Below are 6,000 nucleotides of genomic sequence, written 5' to 3'. Positions count from 1 at the left end.
TGGATACATTGTTGATCTGATAGCTAAATTTTATTGAGGATTTTTGCATCAGTGTTGATTAGGGAGATTGGCCTATAGTTTTCCTTTTTTTGTGTTGTCCTTATTCGGTTTTGGTATTAGTGTAAATTGGCCTTCATAGAACGGTTTGTATTGTCCCTTCCTTCTCAATTTTTTGGAAGAGTTTGTGAAGGATAGGCACTAATTCGTCTCTGAATGTTTGGTAGAATTCATTTGTAAATCCATCAGTCCTGGGCTTTTGTTTTTGGGGAGGTTTTTAATTACCATTTCAATTTCGCTGCTTGTAATTGGTCTGTTTAGGTGTTCTATTTCTTCTTTATCTAGCTTTGGGTGATTGTAGAGTTGTAGGAATTTGTCCATCTCCTCTAGATTGTTGAACTTGTTTCCATATAACTGTTCATAGTAGTTACTGATTATTCTTTTGATTTCTGCTGTGTCCGTTGTGATTCTCCTCTTTCATTTATGATTCTGTGTATTTGTGCTTCTCCCTTTTTTCCTTTGTGAGCCTGGCTAGGGTTTGTCTATTTTTTATATTTTTCAAAGAACCAGCTCTTGTTTCATTGATCTTTTGGATTGTTTTTTTAGTTTCAATTTCATTTATTTCTGCTTTGGTTTTTATTATTTCTTTTCTTCTACTGGTTCTGGGGTTTTTGTTGTTCTTTTTCTAGATCTTTGAGCTTCGAGATTAGTTGTTTTTTGATTTCTTTCTTGTTTTGATGTGAGCTCTATTGCTATATATTTTCCTCTTTTACTGCTTTTGCTGCATCCCATACATTTAGGATTATTGGTGTCCTCCTTGTCATTCAATTCAAAATTTTTTTAATTTCTTCTTGATCTCCTCGTTAGTCCAGTGGTCTTCCAGTAGTGTGGCTTTTAATCTCCATGAGGTAGGATAGTTCCTTGCTTCTTTTTATGATTTATTTCTAGTTTGATGCCTTCGTGGTCAAAAAGATGGTTGGGTATATTCAATCTTGGTGTATCTGTTGATGTTTGTCTTGTCCCAGTATGTGATCGATCCTGGAGAATGATCCGTGTGCGCTTGAGAAAATGTGTACTCCGTTTTTTTTGGTTTTAGTGTTCTATAGATGTCTGTTAAGCCCAAATGTCTAGGTCTTATATAGCTTTAGTTTCTTTACTTATTTTTGTCTTGTTGATCTATCCATTGTTGATAGTGGTGTGTTGAAGTCTCCCACTACATATGTGTTTCTCTGATGTTCTGTTTTCAGAGAGACAACAGTTGTCTGATATATTTTGGTGCTCTTTCATTTGGTGAGTATATGTAATGAGTGTTATTCTTTCTTGAAGTATTGTCCCCTTAATCATAATGTAGTGACCATTGGGTCTTTTTTATTTTTTTGAGTTTGAAGTCTGTTTTATCTGATATAAGTATAGCTGTTCCTGCTTTCTTTTTTGCCCATTTGCTTGTAGGATTGTTTTCCATCCTTTGACTTTGAGCCTATTTTATCTTTTGTAGCTAAATGTGTTCCTGGAGACAGCAAAAGTTGGTTTTGTTTCTTAATCCAGGCTGCAACTCTGTGTCTTTTTATTGAAGAGTTTAGTCCATTTACATTTAGAGTTAATATTGATATGTTAGCATCTGTATTTGCCATTATGTTTGTCTTCCTTTGATTTTATTTATTTATTCTTTTAATAACTTTTTTTTTTTTTTTTTGGTCTTCTTTCGTTGTTATTCGTCCCTCTGAGGTCTGGCTTAGGATTCCTTGTAGTATTTTTTGGAGTGGGGTTTAGTCGCAATGAAGTTCGGAGTTTCTCTTGTCTGGAAGTCCATATTCTTTCTTCATGGAGGAAAGAGAGCTTTGTGGATAGAGTATCTTGGTTGCATCTGTTTTCTTGGAGTCTGTTGACTATGTCCCTCCCACTCTCTCCTTGCCCGTAGTGTTTCTTCAGAGAAGTCTGATGTCAGCCTGATTGTTTCCTTTGAATGTTATCTGTTTCTTCCCTTTGTCAGCTTCATTATTTTTTCCTTGTCCTGGATTCTTGGGAGCTTTACTATTATGTGTCTTGCTGTGTTTTCCTTTCGTCGTGGAAGTTTGGGTTCTTCTTGCTTCTTGTATATCAATTTTCAGCTCCTTCTTCTCATTTGGGAAGTTCTCTTCAATTATATCCAGAATATTTTCTCTGTTCCTACATCTCTCTCTCTCTTCTGGAATTCCTATAACTCTTATATTCCTTTCCTCATGAGTCAGATAGTTCCCGAAGTCTTTCTTCATTCTTTTTCCTTCGTACTCTCTTTCCTTTTCTGTTTGGTTCTTTTTTTCTGTGTCTTCAAGATTACTTATTCGTTCTTCCATTTCATCTATTCTGCTTTCATTGCTTTTCCAGAGTTCTTAGTTCCTCCATTAATTCTTTGATCTCCTGCATTTCTCTTACTTCCCTCTTTAGGGACTCAATTTCCTTCTTCTGATCTATCACTTTTTTAATCATGGCAATTTTAAATTCTCTTTCTGGAAGGCTCAGAAGTTCTTCCAAGTTGCTGTCGTTGCAATCTGGGAGTGGTTTTCTTTTTGTGGTGTGCTTCTTTCCTGAGGAGTTTTTAGGTTGCGTGTGGTTCTTCTACTCCCTACTGTCTGTTTTCTAATTTGTCGTATGCGTTGGGACACTGTGTTGCTCGGACTGACTGACATCTTGGTGAACTTCTCCGCTCCCCTCTGGCTCTTCCAGGAGCCATCTCTGTCTTCTGGGGAGCTTTCTGCTGGTTTTAGGCAGTTTTTACTGAAGAAATGTCCTGTTCTCAAATGGCGAAGCGGGATGCAGTCCCTGCGCCTCGGTTTCAGGCACACTCTTCTGCACACCCGGTCTGCCCCGGACGTGGGTGCCGCTCCCTCTGTGGGCTCAGACTGCTGGTTGGAAGGGGCCTGGCGTGGAATAACTTCCCGGCTGGCCACTGGGTCCTCCAGAAACCTTCTGCCCTTTTCAAGCAGTCTAAGAAATGTCCTTGTTTATAGGGTGTTAGTGACTTTTTTTTCCTGGTCGCTAGGGTGGCGCCAGAGATTCTCTCCTATGGCCTTGGGGGCTGTTTTTCGCCTCCCCCCACCCGTGGGACAGAGAACAGAGCAGGAATGTAGGGTACACCTCAACAGCTTTGGGGGTGCTGTGTCTGCCTTGAGCCCCACCGTCGTGGAGAACCCACGCCCCGAATTTCGTGCCCCGGTCTCAGTTCAAAGCCCTCAGTTCCAGGACGCGGGCTGTAGCCCAGTTCAGTGGCGCGGGGAATGGCGCCTTTTGCACAGCTCCGTGCCTGGGCGCCTGGTTCCTGCTCACTCAGGGAGGGACCTTCACCTCAGTGAGGACCTCCGTGCGTCTCTCCGCAAGCCTAAGTCGTCTCCCCGCAAGCCTAGGTCGCAGGCGCGGGACCTGGGCAGCCGTGATCCAGGTCTGCACTTGCTTTTCAAGCTCCCGAGCGCGCCGCTTTCCGCGCCAGCTTACTGGCAGCCCGGGCTGTGTGCGCGTCTCCCGGGGTCTTTGTTCTTCTCTAATGGCGCCCGGAGCCGTTTGCTCACGCCGTGGCGGATCCTGCAGGGTTCGCCTCAGCTCCCGTTCATGGGTGTGGTGGCTGCAATAGTTCCTTTCCACTCACAGTCCCGCTTGCTGCGTCGTTTGTTCTTGTTGGTTTTTTGTTTGTTGTTTTCTCCCTCTCTGCGGGTCGGAGAGTGCCGCTTCTGTGGGCGGGGAGGGAGCAGGGTTCTGCGCTTCCCTCCCTTCTAGTCCTCTTTTATGGCCACTTTCTTCTTCGGGTAGTTTGCTGGCGTCACCCGTTTATCTTCCGTGTCCCAGTTCTCACTGGGACCTGCCGCTTTTCCTCCCTATTAACTTTTTAATGGGAGATCTTACTCGCAGCGTCTCCTCGCCGCCATGTTGCTCCGCCCCCCGAAAAATGAAATTTCTTATTCCATGTCTATTTTGATAGTCCACTAAGTAGAAACCACAGTTACAGGAATATGGGATTTTCAATTTTTGTCAGTATTTGAGATTGTGGGATACTAGTAGACATTAGGCAAAATCTGTCTGGCAGAGAAAGCTGTAGACTTTCAAACTTTTTTTTTCCAGATGTATTTTATTTATTTATGCATACAAGAACTGGGGTCCAGGCCAGCAGCACAGGGGTGGGGTAAGAGGATTCATCAGAGTGGGGAACAGAGCAGGTGGATTTACTGAATTACACTGCTGAGGGGAGCTGGTGGGAGAGACAGGGGAAGTCTGCTGTGCCATGTGGGTTAGCTCCCTGGCCAGGGATCAAATTCATGCCACAGAGGCTGGCATGATAGCTTGTTACTGTTGAAACTTGAACCCTTGTGCCACCAGGGGGGCCCAACTTTCAAACCTTTATTTTATTCTTTCATGCTTTCTGAGATATGAATCATTGATGCTGTGATGCACAGACGGGATCGCAAGAGTTACCTAGTGAGATTTATACAATTACATCGGTGCTAAAAATGCATGGATTTCATCCATCACTGTGCAAGGAATGATGGGGGAAGGTAACATGGGAATGAATTTTGTTGTGTTTTGCATGGGTCTCAAAAAGTTCCACCATTTCCTATAGCACATTCAATACTTCAGAAATACTCTAGATTTAGTATATAACCCAGGCTTAAGTATTGTCTCAATTAGGATGGCTGATTTTTAGAAATCAAAGCAAGACAAGCATCTCCAGTTTGATTCTTAATTTCCTAATGAAGAGACTACAGGGTTTTCTTCACCAGTATGGGTTCCATTGGCTCTGCAGCAATAGACACGGGGAGCTAAATATTCTATAAAGCAAAGTAGATCAATTTAGACTGATTATGAATAAACCAAAGAAGAATCTTCAGATGCATTAACAAAATGAAAACAGTCTGAAACATAAACTGGGAGTTGAAAATTCAAATTTGTCACCTTGCCTTTATATTTATTCTGCCTTCTGCTATCTGAACCTTCAAATTATAAAATAAAAATCCAGCTTCAATTTTTGGAAAAAGACATACGTATTTTTTTTTTTAGTCGCAGTGTACTGAAAACAATCATCTAGTAAATTATGTCTTTCTTACATTTTTAAAATGACAATTAATGAAAAACAGATTTATAAATATTTAAGTTTGCTTTGGTTTGCTATTTGCAATGCAAATTAATATACCAAAACTTCAACTATGTCTTCCTAAAAAACAACTATAATATAACATACAAAAACTGAAATGTCATTAGCTATTATACCTGTCTACATTCCCAATACCACTGCATTATTACAATAGAAATCTTTTTATAAATATCTCAAGTTATAGGTGGAGAATGATGTATTTTTAGGTAAGTGATATAGTAGAAAATATAAGGGCACAGGAAAAGGAGCCAAATTTGCTACTCAACAGCACAGAGATCTTGAACAATCAATCAACTTCTCTGAGATCACAGTTTCATCACCTATGAAATGAAATGAATAAATGACGTCTTTTCTGAAGAACTGCAGTAGACTTTTAAGCAATGTCCTTTCTGCTTTTTCTCTGATTCATTTAAAATAAAATCTAATCCTGTCACTCCCCAGTAATAATGGATTGTCTTGTTTTTTAGATTCACTCTTCCATTTTTTTTTTTTTACTTAACGCTAAATTTTATTGAACACAAACAACAATGCTCAGACATGACATACAAACTGCTTACTATTAGGGTTCATTTAAATTGAAATTCCTCAAAATACTCTTTCCACTAGTAATTTTGGTTATTGCCAATTGTCTCAATACCCTCTATTCTTTCCTATCTTCTTATATTCCTTTCCACACCTGCACACATTTGTTTGGATGTTCTTTTATTCATATCTAACTCCCACTCATTCAAGACACAGGTTGAATATCGACTAGTCTGTGAAGATTTCCTAATTTCCTGACACCTTTCTTATTCCAAGGGGAAGGTTCATCACTCTCATCCTGTATTTCCATACAAATTTCCTTATTTCAACATTTGTCCCATTGTATTTTAGCCATTCTGTACCAA

Source organism: Talpa occidentalis, unplaced genomic scaffold (assembly GCF_014898055.3).
Source record: "Talpa occidentalis isolate TD23 unplaced genomic scaffold, MPIMG_talOcc4v2.1 talOcc4.18, whole genome shotgun sequence".
Classification (NCBI taxonomy): Eukaryota; Metazoa; Chordata; class Mammalia; order Eulipotyphla; family Talpidae; genus Talpa; species Talpa occidentalis.
This window is presented reverse-complemented; position numbering follows the sequence as displayed.